Source organism: Coregonus clupeaformis, chromosome 16 (assembly GCF_020615455.1).
Source record: "Coregonus clupeaformis isolate EN_2021a chromosome 16, ASM2061545v1, whole genome shotgun sequence".
NCBI lineage: Eukaryota > Metazoa > Chordata > Actinopteri > Salmoniformes > Salmonidae > Coregonus > Coregonus clupeaformis.
In genome coordinates, this window is record NC_059207.1 from 18,701,377 (window position 1) to 18,720,437 (window position 19,061).

Consider the following 19,061-nt stretch of genomic DNA (forward strand, 5'->3'; position numbering starts at 1 on the left):
CGTGCCTACCACTGTGGACAGTGTGGCAATGTTGAGTGGCATATCGAAATGGGGTGTAGGAAAATTGTTCTTAGATGTATAATATAGGATGTAAGAGAAGGGTCAGCTGAGAGATGTCTGTTTCATGCATGTCTTGTGCGCAGGTATATAGGTTACTATTTGGATGGACATAAATTGTGACCTCAAATGGGGGATAGTCCACTCTTGTGTGTGTGTGTGAGAGAGAGAGAGAAAAAAAATACAGAGAGAGAGAGAGAGAGAGATATGCGCACCAATTTAGGGTGTCAACAATGGCATCTTGCAGCACACTGATGGTTTTAAAATGTTACAAGCAAGATAAACTCGATAGTGCTACAGGCCTAGAGGCTATGTGCTTAACATAAAAAGCTACAGGTTTACCTAATCTAAAACCACACTTTCTATATATTAGTTTGTAATCCCGTAACCTGTTAAATACATTGGTCTTCTTTATATTTGATTATTCCAACCCCCAAGCCTCTATGATAGCCTATTTCGAGGCCATTCTTTTGCTATGCATTTCTGGCTTGTTGCACACCTGACAAAATGCATATAAGTATATGTAATGCATCAGAAACATTACCCGCGTTAACCAAGGTAAGCGTAGTTGATTTACAGTAGCCTATTTGTAGCTGTTGGGCAAGATCAGGGACTTCGTTTATGGACGGTCTTTGGGCAAGGTTAGGCTACTCCAGTGAAAAACGGGGAATATTCATCCTATTTATATTGAATATTTTCCCGGTTTTAACGTTCTTCTTTTTCATCTGAATGCCAATAACCCGTTTTTTGTTCCCTTATCCTCGATAAATAACATTTGGTTGTGTTTTTGAGTCTTTGTTTTTTATTCCCACCCCCAATCGATAGTTCGTTTCCCTTCTTTGACGTTTCTATTTTGAATCACTACATGAAAGGTTACCCCTGTCATTTCCCTCCCTGGTGGAAATGGCAGACTATAGGCCACTTGTTTGTTTTTATATATCCTTGCATTGCACTGTCAAGTGAGAAATAAAGACAGCATTAAAAAACACATGGGTAGGCGTAGTGTAGGCCTAATTATTGTGGAACAAAATTGTTTCATTTAAATATTTTGGCCTACATTGTCTACCAAATCGAGTGGACGGTCAGGCGAATGAAAAGCTCCAGTATATTCAGCATCGCTTTGACGATGCCAGAAGTAATCCCTTTCTAATCTCTTTGTTGCTGTTAAAGAAAGAGGGACCCTGACGTCAACCCAGAGGTAGCACTACCGCATCATCCTTTCCTGTGACGCGGGATTTTAGGTAGGCATTTTCATTTCGCGCGCATTACTTGATCGCTGAGGAGGCTTGTAATGATCTGCATGCTGAAGGGAGAGCCCGTGCCCCGTGCACTGCATCGCAATGGCGCGCCGCTTTATGAGGCTATTCAGAAAGTCACTGTGATTTATGTCGCTGGAAAGCCACAAAGTCCCTGGTATTATCCGAGCTGCCTGGCACCATCGTCACACACCACATCCACCCGCTCACCATGCACTAATGCAGAGGAGGCAAACATTCCCGCACGACAGTCCCACTTCAGGCTACTTTGTTGCCCCCGCTTAAGATTCATGATTCCCTGTTTAAAGTGGATGCCTCTGTTTATGTTTTGCACCTGGTCAAATCCAATATGCCGAACTCGAAATGCTGGAGGGTTAGGTTTATTATATTCCCCCCCTAGTGGTTGTTCTGAGTCTTTATAGCCTTTCGAACTGTAATTTTGTATTAATATTCAACACTTCCCAAAAAAATCTAATATTTATTATTTATCTTTTAAATAATTTAATTTTCACAAAATGTGTGATCTGAACCTAATAATAGGTTATATCTTCCTCAGGGAGAATGTGTGGTTCAAGAGGCTATTTTATTCACTGTAATATAAGAGAGAATTTGATCCACTGTTCCATTTTTGCCTTTGCCATGGTAGTGGAATTCAAATATGGGGGCTTTTAGAATTGGATGTTCCTGGGTGTTTTGCTAACCCGTTTTCGAAGCTGTCAAGATCACTTCCTTTTTAACAATGAGCACGTTTGTGTGAAGTGATTTTTATCTATCCGCCCATTGAGTTATGTATCTATGAGCTCTAACAGATCTGCTGCGCCGTGTTTTTTGCAGGAGATTTAACACCTCAGATTTCCTCTGTGTTAGGACGTCTGACTGCAGTACTGGAAGTGACATAGACATACAGTATTGTGAGTGATTGTGAGTGGTTGCAGGTAATCAATGCTAAAGAAAATCCAGTTTTCAGGACTTTAGTGCAATCGCTGCCTCCCTATATTTATTAGAATTGAATTAGAATATCCTTTAGAATATCCTTTTCTAGAATAAGGTACTGCCAAAAGGCTTTACACAAGACAAGCTACAGTATATAATTGCAATTCATTATATGAATTCCATCTCTTCTACATTTTGTTTCCATCCTTATTATTACAAAATGTATTCTGGAATCTAAGGTGGAAGAAACATGGAGTATAATCCTGTAAACAGTCAGCAGGTAGGGTAGGGTAGGCCAGGTGGACAATCGAGGCCCTTATCCCAAGAACAAACTGATAATGAGGAGTGTGTGTGTGTTGTAAAGGTTTTTGGCTTAATCCCCTCCTAGCTCCCCGGCTAACCCCAGCGGGCTGATGCCAGGTGTTTGTGTTTGTGTGTGTGTGTGTGTATGTGTGTGTGTGTGGACGGGAGGCCAACGGGGCGCTTAGGCATATGCCAATAACCTCGCCTCCATTAAAGAGCAGTTATGCATGTTTTCTGAGCGTAGATAGAGTCGACAGTACATTTACAGCTCTATAAAATTGCCCTTATTATAAAGGCAAATGGCAGCACAAGTACGCTCCATGATGGATCTCCCAGTGAAGGGGGAGACTCTGCTAGCCTGTATGTTCACAATGCCATATATTTCTAATTGACTGATCAACTTCAAAGCCTGCTGATAGTTCCAGAATATGCTCAATTAGTTGCCATGTTAAGTTGGCCCATTGGCCTGGCTGCATGACTCCACTAATGGGTCATACTATGTCTTTTATGTTCTGCTTTCCTCACAGGTCACTGGAGCGAATCGTCCTCCAGAAATCTCTGTTGGTTTTCCACCGGGCCAGTCCCAAAACACACACGACAAATGGGAACACATGCACCACTACCACTCACTAACTGTGGCACTCCTGCACTTTAGCCCTACCTAGAACCGATAAAAGAGGTTTCTAACCTCAAGGGTCTTTTCCTGGTTAATTAAAGGTTAAATAAACTAGAAGGGCCACAGTGCTTCATATGCTCATAAACCATTGAGCATGCTGTGTGCAGATACAGACATCCTACTTTTTATTTGACAAGACTTTAACCTTTATTTTAACAGGGAAAACATATTGAGGCCTACGTCTCTTTTACAAATGTCCCCTGTTTTTTTTTTGACAAGCGAGTCAAACTGTTGAGTAGAGAAGGGTATAGATAAATGAGAGAGAAACGAGTAAAGAATATAGCTAAAGAGGCAGAGAGGAAAGCATGTAATTCATGTGTTTTACCAGTTCTCTTACTGTACGCCTGAGGACTTTGCTGTTTATACCATATAGATAGTATGCTGGTCCTGTGTGGCCTAGGGTGTTTTCACATATACAGTGCCTTCAGAAAGAATTCACACCCCTTGACTTTTTCCACATTTTGTTGTGTTACAGCCTGAATTTAAAATGTATTACATTTAGATTTTGTGTCGCTGGCCTACACACAATACCGCATAATGTCAAAGTGGAATTATCTTTTTCAAATATTTTTACAAATTAATAAAAATAGAAAAGCTGAAATGTCTTGAATCAATCAGTATTCAACCCATTTATTATGGCAAGCCTAAATAAGTTCAGGAGTAAAAATGTGCTTAACAAGTCACATGATAAGTTGCATGGACTGTGTGCAATAATAATGTTTAACATGATTTTTGAATGACTACCTCATCTCTGTACCCCATACATACAATTTTCTGTAAGGTCCCTCAGCCGAGCAGTGAATTTCAAACACAGATTCAACCACAAAAACCAGGGAGGTTTTCCAGGGCCTCGCAAAGAAAGGCACCTATTGGTAGATGGGTAAAAAAAAAAAGCAGACATTGAATATCCATTTGAGCATGATGAAGTTATTAATTACACTTTGGATGGTGTATCAATACACCCATTCACTACAAAGATTCAGGCGTCCTTCCTAACTCAGTTGCCGGAGAGGAAGGAAACCGCTCAGGGATTATTATTATCAGAAGATAACATTAACATGTAAATATTATTGGTAATTGAAAATTGCTCACCCAATGGAGGCTACTGCCCCTTTAAGAGCTAGCATTGATTTTATAACCTATATTGTGATTCTCCCCAAACAGTGTTGCTTTGATTCAAACCCCACAATCGAATAAACAGTTTATGAAGTTCTCTTAACCTATAGATCGCATATTGCAAACAAATAATCGTGTCAGTACAAAACTCCACACATATTTTGGAATTTCTGTGCATCCTTGACAATCACTAATCAATATCCAAGAAAAGTACACATTTTTTCATCATCTTCTCTCTTTTGTGGCACCAATGTGAGGGGTTATGGGAAATGGTGTTGCTGTTGCCCAGTGTGTGGTGAATAATGACAAGCGATCCTGGAGAGCTTTGTGTTCACATTGCCCTAAAAATGGAAACCAGACCTCGGAATTCAAGCGAATCCGGACCTCTCGAGATGGTCTCAGTTAGGTTCGCTTCGGGGGCTCTTTTCAGGGGTCTGAGTTCCTTTGGAGTGCTCACACTGCACGAAAAAATTCAGTGAACCGAGTTCACAAAGATTGGCTGAAAGGGACCAAGCTTGCGATGTCAGGATCATGGGTTCGATTCCCGCTGGGGCCACCGTTACGATGTATGCACGCACTACTGTGTGCGCTGCTTTGGATAAAACCGTCCGCTAAATGGCATATATTTATATTAATATACAGTACATGGGTTAGCTGGACATATTTCTCCATTATTCAGAGGGTGCATGGCAGAGAACATTTCTCAGCTACATTGTCTTTTCAAAGCCCTCATGTTGAAAATGGGAGTCATTTCCTGTGTGTTTAGTGAACAAGGACAAGGTCCCAGTTGACTGCAGCACCGCAGTACAGTAGGCACGCCAATCAAGGCTCGCGTGGCAGGCATTATTTGCCTGGTACATGATAATGATTATTATACATATTCTTGGATGGAAAATGTTAAGCATGGTTCATTGTTTGTCGGGTTTTATTCTCTCATCGACTGACAGAATTAACTGTGAATACAAAGGTTTCACCTGGGTTGTCTGATTCCCCCTCAGTTCCAGTTAGGCAGTAAAAAACGAATAGAACGTTGAAAAAAAGAATATAAATATGAATAGAATCAATAGAAATCCCCAAGAAGACTTCTTCAATGGGAACTAGATATTTGTTTTTGTTTTTAAATAATGAATCATTTGGTTTTATTCACTAACTAAAGACAGACAGACAAAAGATTCCAGTTTCCCCTAGAATTATCAATGCCAATTAGCTGAATAATGGAGCTTAGCTGACACCATTTAAATGAATTGTCAATAACAAGGATCCAGACATACAGTACCAGTCAAAAGTTTGTACACACCTACTCTTTCCAGGGTTTTTCTATATTTTTGACTATTTTATACATTGTAGAATAATAGTGAAGACATCAAAACTATTAAATAATACACATGGGAGCATGTAGTAACCAAAAAAGTGTTAAACAAATCAAAATATATTTTATATTTGAGATTCTTCAAAGTAGCCACCCTTTGCCTTGATGACAGCTTTGCACACTCTTGGCATTCTCTCAACCAGCTTCATGAAGTAGTCACCTGGAATGCATTTCAATTAACAGGTGTGCCTTGTTAAAAGTTAATTTGTGGAATTTCTTTCCTTCTTATTGCGTTTGAGCCAATCAGTTGTGTTTTGACAAGGTAGGAGCGGTATACAGAAGATAGCCCTATTTGGTAAAAGACCAAGTCCATATTATGGCAAGAACAGCTCAAATAATCAAAGAGAAACGACAGTCCATCATTACTTTCAGACATGAAGGTCAGTCAATACGGAACATTTAAAGAACTTTGAAAGTTTCTTCAAGTGCTGTTGCAAAAACCATCAAGCGCTATGATGAAACTGTCTCTCATGAGGACCACCACAGGAAAGGAAGACCCAGAGTTACCTCTGCTGCAGATGATAAGTTCATTAGAGTTACCAGCCTCAGAAATTGCAGCCCAAATAAATGCTTCACAGAGTTCAAGTAACAGACACATCTCAACATCAACTGTTCAGAGGAGACTGCGTGAATCAGGCCTTCATGGTCGAATTGCTGCAAAGAAACTGCTACTAAAGGACACCAATAATAAGAAGAGACTTGCTTGGGCCAAGAAACATGAGCAATGGACATTAAACTGGTGGAAATCTGTTTAGATTTTTGGTTCCAACCGCCGTGTCTTTGTGAGACGCAGAGTAGGTGAACGGATGATCTCCGCTTGTGTGGTTCCCACCGTGAACCATGGAGGAGGAGGTGTGATGGTGTGGGGGTGCTTTGCTGGTGACACTGTCAGTGATTTATTTAGAATTCAAGGCACAGTTAACCAGCATGGCTACCACAGCATTCTGCAGTGATACGCCATCCAATCTGGTTTGCGCTTAGTGGGACTATCATTTGTTTTTCAACAGGACAATGACCCAACACACCTCCAGGCTGTGTAAGGGCTATTTGACCAAGAAGGAGAGTGATGGAGTGTTGCATCAGATGACCTGGCCTCCACAATCACCTGACCTCAACCCAATTGAGATGGTTTGGGATGAGTTGGACCGCATAGTGGAGGAAAAGCAGCCAACAAGTGTTCAGCATTTGTGGGAACTCCTTCAAGACTGTTGTAAAAGCATTTGCCTCAGCATTAATCTAGTAGTTACAGTTTTCCTCAACATTAATCTACTGGTTACAGTTTACCTCAACATTAATCTAGTAGTTACAGTTTTCCTCAACATTAATCTACTGGTTACAGTTTACCTCAACATTAATCTAGTGGTTACAGTTTACCTCAACATTAATCTAGTAGTTATAGTTTACCTCAACATTAATCTAGTAACAGTTTGTCTCAGCATTAATCTAGGTCTTACAGTTTACCTCAACATGAATCTAGTGGTTACAGTTTACCTCAACATTAATCTAGTAGTTATAGTTTACCTCAACATTAATCTAGTAACAGTTTGTCTCAGCATTAATCTAGGTCTTACAGTTTACCTCAACATGAATCTAGTGGTTACAGTTTACCTCAACATTAATCTAGTAGTTATAGTTTACCTCAACATTAATCTAGTAACAGTTTGTCTCAGCATTAATCTAGGTCTTACAGTTTACGTCAGCATTAATCTAGTAGTTACAGTTTACCTTAGCATTAATCTAGTAGTTACAGTTTACCTCAGCATTAATCTAGTAGTTGCAGTTTACTTCAGCATTAATCTAGTGGTTACAGTTTACCTCAGCATTAATCTAGTAGTTGCAGTTTACCTCAGCATTAATCTAGTAGTTGCAGTTTACTTCAGCATTAATCTAGTAGTTGCAGTTTACTTCAGCATTAATCTAGTGGTTACAGTTTACCTCAGCATTAATCTAGTAGTTGCAGTTTACCTCAGCATTAATCTAGTAGTTGCAGTTTACCTCAGCATTAATCTAGTGGTTGCAGTTTACCTCAGCATTAATCTAGTAGTTACAGTTTACCTCAGCATTAATCTAGTGGTTGCAGTTTACCTCAGCATTAATCTAGTGGTTGCAGTTTACCTCAGCATTAATCTAGTAGTTACAGTTTACCTCAGCATTAATCTAGTGGTTGCAGTTTACCTCAGCATTAATCTAGTGGTTGCAGTTTACCTCAGCATTAGTCTTTAACCCTGGTCTCTTATACATAGCACGGAACAACCAGGCTCACAGACGCAAGCAGTCATTGTTATTATACAGTATTAAATACTGGAACGCTGCTGGGTTTTTCACGGTCAACTGTTTTCCGTGTGTATCAAGAATGGTCCACCACCCAAAGGACCAATACGTCTTTAATTGGTTGAATATATCACTTGTAGTCAGGACGTCATTGCTGTTTTATTTTATTTTTATTTTACAGTAATTGTTGTTTTTGCCGCACTAACTCCTTTGATTTCATGTGACCCTGAAACGGAACATGGCTCTGTTTTCTCAGGAAATGTGAAACCTTGCCCTCCACCTCATCATCTTTCAGACCCCCGCTGTGTCCGATACAAGTGGAGCAACACACTGTAGTGTTGCAGCTTATAGGACTACACTACATACAATAGGACTACACTATATACAATAGGACTACACTATATACAATAGGACTACACTACATACAATAGGACTACACTATATACAATAGGACTACACTATATACAATAGGACTACACTATATACAATAGGACTACACTATATACAATAGGACTACACTATATACAATAGGACTACACTATATACAATAGGACTACACTATATACAATAGGACTACACTATATACAATAGGACTACACTATATACAATAGGGACTACACTACATACAATAGGACTACACTATATACAATAGGACTACACTATATACAATAGGACTACACTATATACAATAGGACTACACTATATACAGTAGGACTACACTATATACATTAATCTAGTAGTTACAGTTTACCTCAGCATTAGTCTTTATCCCTGGTTTCTTACACATAGCATGGAACAAACAGGCTCACAGACGCAAGCAGTCATTGTTATTATACAGTATTAAATACTGCGTCAAAATACAGTTGGATTGGCATGTGCAAGAACTGGAACGCTGCTGGGTTTTTCACACTCAACAGTTTTCTGTGTGTATCAAGAATGGTCCACCACCCAAAGGACCAATACATTTTTAATTGGTTGAATATATCACTTGTAGTCAGGACGTCATTGCTGTTGGACAGGCAGCTCTGACTAGCAAGAGGGAAACAAAAAATGCATTTTATTTTAAATTTTACAGTAAATAAAAGTCATATTCGACATAACAGTGACAAAACAGTTGAACAAGAAGGGGATGAAATCTGTCAGGCCAGGAGAGAAATGCCTGGCTTCACCAAGCGCCACATTACTCTCTCCAGACAGAGAGAGATGGAGCTGAGCCTCCTTGGGAGAGGCTGTGTCTGTGGTAAGCATTACCCTGCCTGCTTTAGAGCCCTCTGGCCCTTTACTTTCATTTGTTGTTTCTTTTTTCCCATCCTTCCAGGCCGTCTCACTTTCTCCCCTCTTCACCTCAAACACACAATGGGTAGAATGCCTTCAGCTATCTCTGTCTTCTGAGCGCCCCCACCATTTCACCTGTGCTGAAATATTTAACCCTCGCTTCTCTCTTCCTCCCCTTCTGATATGTTTCTAACCCCATCTTTCCTCTACACTATAAGCATAAGGAAATTATTGTTTATGTATTTGATTCCTTTTTAGGTGCAATCTGAAATGGCTACTGCTGTGCGATATTCATGTTGATCTCATCTAACGGATTGTCAGTCCTTCCATAGCGCCATCTATGAATTTGAGGGTGGTTCCATTTCTCCAGCCCCATCCATTAACTTTATAGAAAACCAAGTGGCCGGGTTGCCCTTAGGCTGAAAAACATATTCAGCTTTAATGAAATAGACTACTGTATTTACTTCCTTTATCCCATGTACTTGGCATCCTTGATTCCATGGAATTGATGGAAGGATGTTAAGAATATCTCCAGAGAACGTCCTTGATTGTTATTAAAAGAAATGTCCAGATGTCTTTGTTGGGGATAATGACAGAATTCACATCATCTTTTCTTCAGCAAATCAAAGGATGCAAGGTTGCATATTTGGACAGTTTTACTTTTGACAGGATTTTTTTTCTTCATATTAAATAAAACAAATTATAACTAATGCGGTAATCCTTATGCAAATGCCTTATTCAATTACTGCCTGTCCTAAGCATAAGTCTTGTAAATCTTAAAAAGTTAAGCTCTAAATCCTCTTTAGAAGAAGTCTACTCTAATCGTCTAGATATTGTTGTTTTTGGCCCACTAATTCCTTTGATTTCATGTGACCCTGAAACGGAACATGGCAATGTTTTCTCAGGAAAGCTGGAACCTTGCCCTCCACCTCATCATCTTTCAGACCCCCGCTGTGTCCGATACAAGTGGAGCAACACACTGTAGTGTTGCAGCTTATAGGACTACACTACATACAATAGGACTACACTATATACAATAGGACTACACTATATACAATAGGACTACACTATATACAATAGGACTACACTATATACAATAGGACTACACTATATACAATAGGACTACACTATATACAATAGGACTACACTATATACAATAGGACTACACTATATACAATAGGACTACACTATATACAATAGGACTACACTACATACAATAGGACTACACTACATACAATAGGACTACACTATATACAATAGGGACTACACTATATACAATAGGACTACACTACATACAATAGGACTACACTATATACAATAGGACTACACTATATACAATAGGACTACACTATATACAATAGGACTACACTATATACAATAGGACTACACTATATACAATAGGACTACACTACATACAATAGGACTACACTATATACAATAGGACTACACTACATACAATAGGACTACACTATATACAATAGGACTACACTACATACAATAGGACTACACTATATACAATAGGACTACACTATATACAATAGGACTACACTACATACAATAGGACTACACTATATACAATAGGACTACACTACATACAATATGACTACACTATATACAATAGGACTACACTATATACAATAGGACTACACTACATACAATAGGACTACACTATATACAATAGGACTACACTACATACAATAGGACTACACTATATACAATAGGACTACACTACATACAATAGGACTACACTATATACAATAGGACTACACTATATACAATAGGACTACACTATATACAATAGGACTACACTATATACAATAGGACTACACTATATACAATAGGACTACACTACATACAATAGGACTACACTATATACAATAGGACTACACTATATACAATAGGACTACACTACATACAATAGGACTACACTATATACAATAGGACTACACTACATACAATAGGACTACACTATATACAATAGGACTACACTACATACAATAGGACTACACTATATACAATAGGACTACACTACATACAATAGGACTACACTATATACAATAGGACTACACTATATACAATAGGACTACACTATATACAATAGGACTACACTACATACAATAGGACTACACTATATACAATAGGACTACACTCATACAATAGGACTACACTACATACAATAGGACTACACTACATACAATAGGACTACACTATATACAATAGGACTACACTACATACAATAGGACTACACTACATACAATAGGACTACACTATATACAATAGGACTACACTACATACAATAGGACTACACTATATACAATAGGACTACACTATATACAATAGGACTACACTATATACAATAGGACTACACTACATACAATAGGACTACACTATATACAATAGGACTACACTACATACAATAGGACTACACTATATACAATAGGACTACACTATATACAATAGGACTACACTATATACAATAGGACTACACTACATACAATAGGACTACACTATATACAATAGGACTACACTACATACAATAGGACTACACTATATACAATAGGACTACACTACATACAATAGGACTACACTATATACAATAGGACTACACTATATACAATAGGACTACACTATATACAATAGGACTACACTATATACAATAGGACTACACTACATACAATAGGACTACACTATATACAATAGGACTACACTATATACAATAGGACTACACTATATACAATAGGACTACACTATATACAATAGGACTACACTATATACAATAGGACTACACTATATACAATAGGACTACACTATATACAATAGGACTACACTATATACAATAGGACTACACTATATACAATAGGACTACACTATATACAATAGGACTACACTATATACAATAGGACTACACTATATACAATAGGACTACACTATATACAATAGGACTACACTACATACAATAGGACTACACTATATACAATAGGACTACACTATATACAATAGGACTACACTATATACAATAGGACTACACTATATACAATAGGACTACACTATATACAATAGGACTACACTATATACAATAGGACTACACTACATACAATAGGACTACACTACATACAATAGGACTACACTATATACAATAGGACTACACTATATACAATAGGACTACACTATATACAATAGGACTACACTATATACAATAGGACTACACTACATACAATAGGACTACACCTACATACAATAGGACTACACTATATACAATAGGACTACACTATATACAATAGGACTACACTATATACAATAGGCTACTACACTATATACAATAGGACTACACTACATACAATAGGACTACACTATATACAATAGGACTACACTACATACAATAGGACTACACTATATACAATAGGACAGTAACATCATTAAGGTGTGTGTGTGTGTGTGTGGGGGGGATTAAGAAGGGTTCTAGGAGGGTGGGGGGTATAAAGAAGAGTTCTAGGAGGGTTGGGGGGGGGTGTAAAGAAGAGTTCTAGTAGGGTGGGGTTGTAAAGAAGAATTCTAGGAGGGTGGGGGGTGTAAAGAAGAATTCTAGGAGGGTGGGGGGTGTAAAGAAGAGTTCTAGTAGGGTGTGGGGTTGTAAAGAAGAATTCTAGGAGGGTGGGGGTGTAAAGAAGAGTTCTAGTAGGGTGTGGGGTGTAAAGAAGAGTTCTAGGAGGGTGGGGGGTGTAAAGAAGAGTTCTAGGAGGGTGTGGGGTGTAAAGAAGAGTTCTAGTAGGGTGTGGGGTGTAAAGAAGAGTTCTAGTAGGGTGTGGGGGGTGTAAAGTAGAATTCTATGAGAGTGGGGGGTGTAAAGAAGAGTTCTAGGAGGGGGTGGGGGAGGAGTGAGGTGTTTTTTACAGTAACTTTAAGGATAGCAGAGGATGCTTGCTGACTTCAACAGAAGGCCAGTGGCCATATACTAAATGTACAACAGAAGGACAGTGCCAATATACTAAATGTATTTACGACAGCATAGAGGAAATGAAGCGTTGTGTAGTGAGGATACATGACAGAAAAATACAACATGGAACAGTGGAAGCTAGACTCTGTACACAGGCAGGGTTCAGAAGATAAACAACAACAAACAACAACAACTGTATTTTATTATTATTATTTAGCAAAGGAATACATTTTCCCAAGGTAGGTTGCAGAATCACAGCCATCTTGCCCAAATGCAGTATTTCAGAGTGAAACCAAATGAGGGGTGTGTGTGTATCTCGGTGGATGAATGGGTTGGAGGTGCGAAGCTCCCTGCTCCCAGCTCCCAGCCCCTAGGGTATAAAGAAGGGTTCTAGGAGGGTGGGGGGATGTAAAGGGTTATAGGAGGGTGGGGGGTATAAAGAAGATTTCTAGGAGGGTTGGGGGGGTGTAAAGAAGAGTTCTAGTAGGGTGGGGTTGTAAAGAAGAATTCTAGGAGGGTGGGCGATGTAAAGAAGAATTCTAGGAGGGTGGGCGATGTAAAGAAGAGTTCTAGGAGGGTGGGCGATGTAAAGAAGAGTTCTAGGAGGGTGGGTGTAAAGTAGGGTTCTAGGAGGTTTGGGGGTGTAAAGAGTTATAGGAGGGTGGGAGTGTAAAGAAGAGTTCTATGAGGGGTGTGTGTGTATCTCGGTGGATGAATGGGTTGGAGGTGCGAAGCTCCCTGCTCCCAGCTCCCAGCCCCTAGGTCTCAGCTCCCAGCCCCCAGCACCCAGGTCCCAGCTCCCAGCTCCCAGCTCCCAGCTCCCAGCTCCCAGTCCCCAGGTCCCAGTTCCCAGTTCCCAGGTCCCAGCCCCCAGCCCCTAGATCTCAGCTCCAAGCCCCCAGCTCCCAGGTCCCAGTTCCCAGGTCAAGGAGAAGTAGATCCTGTGGGATGTTGGATAATACGGCCTGGTTGGTTCCCTAGGGGTAGCGCTGTGGCGTACACATCAACGCACCTGAGAGTTGTGATTAGGCACATGGTTAGAGCAGAGATCTCTGCTGAAGCTACTGTGCCGTCATTTTATTTATTTATTTTACCTTTATTTAACTAGGAAAGTCAGTTAAGAACAAATTGTTATTTACAATGACGGCCTACACCGGCCAAACCCGGACGACGCTGGGCCAATTGTGCGCCGCCCTATGGCGGGTGTAATCTCACAGAATGTGGAGTAAATATAGGACAGGACGGGAATTCTGACACTACTGTAGTTGGGATTCATCCTGCGAGCTGGAAACCTCCCTGGCCAATAGATTGTTTACGCTGTGCCAGTGACATATTATTCTCACATTCATGCTACTGTAATGTAGATAATTGGCTGTACAGTACCCGGATAAGAGTGATATTATCTTTGCTTTATGTTGTGGAATTTAACCTGCTCAGAAATCGTTCACACTAGATATTATTTATGTACCCCCGCCACAGCACCACCCCCACCCCACCACCCAGGTGCAGCTGTCCCCAGGTACTCCCACCACTTGGTAAAGCCGTGTCCCCCTGTTGAAGCATCCTGGTTAGGTGTTTTACTCCTCCTGTCATATCAAGCTGTTCTCTGGAGATTCCAAGCTGAGGGCTCACTGCTTACCCTTACCCCCTGGCTGAGGGCTCACTTATCACTTCCTACCCTTACCCCCTGGCTGAGGGCTCACTTATCACCTCCTACCCTTACCCCCTGGCTGAGGGCTCACTTATCACCTCCTACCCGTACCCCCTGGCTCAGGGCTCACTTATCACTTCCTACCCGTACCCCCTGGCTGAGGGCTCACTTATCACTTCCTACCCGTACCTCCTGGCTGAGGGCTCACTTATCACTTCCTACCCGTACCCCCTGGCTGAGGGCTCACTTATCACTTCCTACCCGTACCCCCTGGCTGAGGGCTCACTTATCACTTCCTACCCGTACCTCCTGGCTCAGGGCTCACTTATCACCTCCTACCCTTACCCCCTGGCTGAGGGCTCACTTATCACCTCCTACCCGTACCCCCTGGCTCAGGGCTCACTTATCACTTCCTACCCTTACCCCCTGGCTGAGGGCTCACTTATTACCTCCTACCCTTACCCCCTGGCTGAGGGCTCACTTATCACAGCTTACCCTTTGTCCCTGCTATCCACCACCTACCACCTACCACCTACCACCTACTCCCTACCAACACCTCATTACCTGTGGCTCTCGCCTTGAAATTCATTCGTCTCTTCAGTTTTCACCCATATACGGTTTAGTCCCCTACCGGCAGTAGTCTAGATTGGTAGCCACAAACCTCACATTTGACCCTTCTCATCATCCCTGGCTGTCGTGGTTGTGACAGGCCTTGGCCAAGGCTCTCATTGACACAGACTTAAAGCAGCATAATCAAACAGTTGGAGAGGTCGGCAGGCCTCCCTCTTAGCCCTTCTTGACTCTGTGATGATGGGGTCACGTCAAGGGCTGTCGCTGGGCGTCCTTCCACCTCCGCTCCCCTCAAACCAGAGGCTGTTGTGAGCCAGCATCCTCATAAATCGATGCAATAGTAATGACCCCTTTGACAGAAAGGATTCTCAGCGAAAGCAAAAAGTTTCAGATAGTATTTTTAACACTAGAATCGCTGGGCCTCCAGGACCCACCTTCAAGCTAATGAGCAGTTATTCTGACTGCAACATTCTAACAGTGTAATTAATACATTTCATATATGGTATCGCAAAAATAATCATTTGTTTTTGTTGATGAAGGTCTTGGGTAACATTAGAATACATTTGTATCTTTATTTCAAATGACAGAATATGATTTTCATTAGTTTATGTTACTGGCTATATGTAAAAACAAAAACTCACAAAAAAAACACAAATTCAAGTGTTCAATCATTTTTATTAATGGAGTGCCTTTGTTACAACTATGAAACAGCAAGCATATGTGTTGGAACTTAGTAAGAGCTTATTTTTATAACGACAAAATAAATACAAATATCTCAACCACCAAGACCTATGGTCAGCAAGACACGCGGCCAAATGATGAAAACATCAGTAGCCTAAACATCATTATAAGCACCAAGTGTGCTTGATAATTAGTGAAAATCAGCACGAAGCATTGATGGCATTATAATGAGTATAAGTTGATTTCATTTAGCTGTTATCCCTTGTCCTAACAGTTGACGCAAATATTTGTCAGTTTCACTTGCTTGGCACATTTTGACATAGGCCTACCTTTGTTTAGTTGTAGTGCATAATAATCTCCAGTTTTCTCTTTGTGTCACTGTCGATGGCAACTGTCGAATGCATGGTGCTCATGACAGAAACGTTCTTTCTTGCTTTGTATTGGTAAAAAATGTGAGTGTTGTGTTGTCATTCTTCAACACAGTTGTGGAGTAAAACAGCTGTGCAGGTGCCTTATTTTGCGCAGAGGGAGGGAGCTCCCGTCTCACTTTGTTCAAGCAACTTGTTCTCCAATGGCAGTAAAGTTAAGAAATTGTCATGGTGACGTTTCTCCCCTTGCCAACGGAAGGTTCCAGAAGCCTCGTCACCACATCCTCCGACACTCGCTCACCTGCTGCCCGATGTTGATCTTCTCCCAGATATGGAAAGCCGTTCAGCACGCTCTCACTGTGTACTCCAAGTAGGCCAGAGTAGACTGATAAGACTGCTTGGATTTGTTGGACTGATTTAGGGTACATACCATTTTGAGATTATAATTAGAATGGATCGATTTCAATAGAATGGCCCGCCCTGTTCTTCATTCACAATTGGTGATGACATAATAATGCATCATTCGCTCCCCCTTTCTCGTCACCTCACCCATTCTCCCCATCGTACTTTTCCTAATTTATTTAATCTGTTGTTATATGTGTGAAATTAGTTTTAGTATAGTTTTAAGTTCAGTTTCGAGGCAATTATCGAGGTGATTATCAGCTGGGCATTGCACTTTCAACTGTCGGGAGAAGGAGCAGAGCAGGCCCTACTGTCAGTAGAAGGAGGGGCAAAGGGGGAAAACTATTCCAAAAATGACACGCCCTCCTAAAACTGGTTATAACTCAAGTTCTGTTTGTGATATTAACATTCTAACAACAACAGTGTGTCATATTGACTTATTTAGGAGAAGTCAAGGACAGAGGGGGGCATGACTTAAAAAATTGCAGAGTAATAAAATGTTTTTATTCATGAGCAGTCAAAATGACTGCTTTTAGCAGTTCTAGTGTTAACCACCTGCGTGTCTATCTTGAACCATTTAACCGATTGGTATCAACCATAATAAATACATCTATATATTTCAGAGAGCTGAAGTGCTGTTACTCTGACCTGTGTTTGGTTGTTAACATTCTGTATTGACAAAAAGCCACAATGGGTCAAATAAAAAACCACTCGGATCAGTTTGCCAAGAGTTCCGTGAGGCCAGAGAATCAGAAGCTGTGAAACTGATTCAGGTCAAGAATTGACCATCATTTCCAACTTTAGATTATGTCCAACTTCATGCTAAAGTCAGTCACCCTTGATATTGAGTATCCCGTTTTTCCTGACCCCGTGATTTGACCAGGCACATGTTTCTTTTTATTTCTGTACACACAGTGATAAAGAAAAGTATACTATACTATAATTTAACTTTCAGTTGCTACTTTTTTATTCTACTTGGTGAGTTGAGGGCCACATTGTTTGTACACATGCTCTGGAGTTTTGGATGAAGGGCACATTATATCAGAAAGAAGAGAGGTTGAGAGGTTGGGTGAAGTGAAAGGGAGAGGATGGGCGGCCCTGCATTAGCAGTGTTTCGTCATGTGTTTGATCTAGTGTTGCAAGGTATATACCTAAACTTCCATACTTTTTCGAAACTAGAACATGAAAAAACTGCCCGCGCTATTTGATTTATTCTGAGCACCCCTACTTCCCACGGCTATGCATCAATTCAATACTCTAGTACCTTGTTTGTGATAATATGCAAACCATAACGCAAAATATTGCTGATTATCACCAAAAACTTGATTCATTTCCCTCTCCCCAGCTTCACGTCTCTCCCAGTACCCCCCCCACCCCACCCCACCCCACCCTATATATACAGTGCATTCGGAAAAAGTCAGACCCCTTGACTTTTTCCATTTTGTTACGTTACAGCCTAATTCTAAAATGGATTTTAAAAAAATATATATATATATATTCTCATCAATCTACACACAATACCCCATAATGACAAAGTGAAAACAGGTTTTTAAGAAATGTTTGCAAATATATTTTTTAAAAACCCAGAAATACCTTATTTACATAAGTATTCAGACCCTTTGCAATGAGACTCGAAATGGAGCTCAGGTGCATCCTGATCCATTGATCATCTTTGAGATGTTTCTACAACTTGATTGTAGTCCACTTGTGGTATATTCAATTGATTGGACATGATTTGGAAAGGCACACACCTGTCTATATAAGGTCCCACAGTTGACAGTGCATGTCAGAGCAAAAACCAAGCCATGAGGTCGAAGGAATTGTCCGCAGAGCTACGAGACAGGATTGTGTTGAGGCACAGATCTGGGGAAGGGTACCAAAAAATGTCTGAGGCATTGAAGGTCCCCAAGAACACAGTGGCCATCATTCTTAAATGGAAGAAGTTTGGAACCACAAAGACCCTTCCTAGAGCTGGCCGCCCAGCCAAACTGAGCAATCGGGGGAGAAGGGCCTTGGAAAGCCTTGGAAAGTCCACAAGAGTCCACAAAAGTCCACAAGAACATAGTGGCACTCCACCAATCAGGCTGGAGGAAATCTAGCACCATCCCTAAAGTGAAGCATGGTGGTGGCAGCATCATGCTGTGGGGATTTTTTTTTGCGGCAGGGACTGGGAGACTAGTCAGGATCGAAGGAAAGATG

At 40.6% G+C, this 19,061-nt stretch overlaps 1 protein-coding gene across 1 annotated transcript in view; it reads left to right on the forward strand.

Annotated features, from left to right (window-relative positions):
- The window catches only part of LOC121584395 (glutamate receptor ionotropic, delta-2), a 638,531-nt gene that overhangs the window by 1,416 nt on the left and 618,054 nt on the right, over positions 1-19,061 (forward strand). The gene's annotated exons all lie outside the window — the stretch shown is intronic.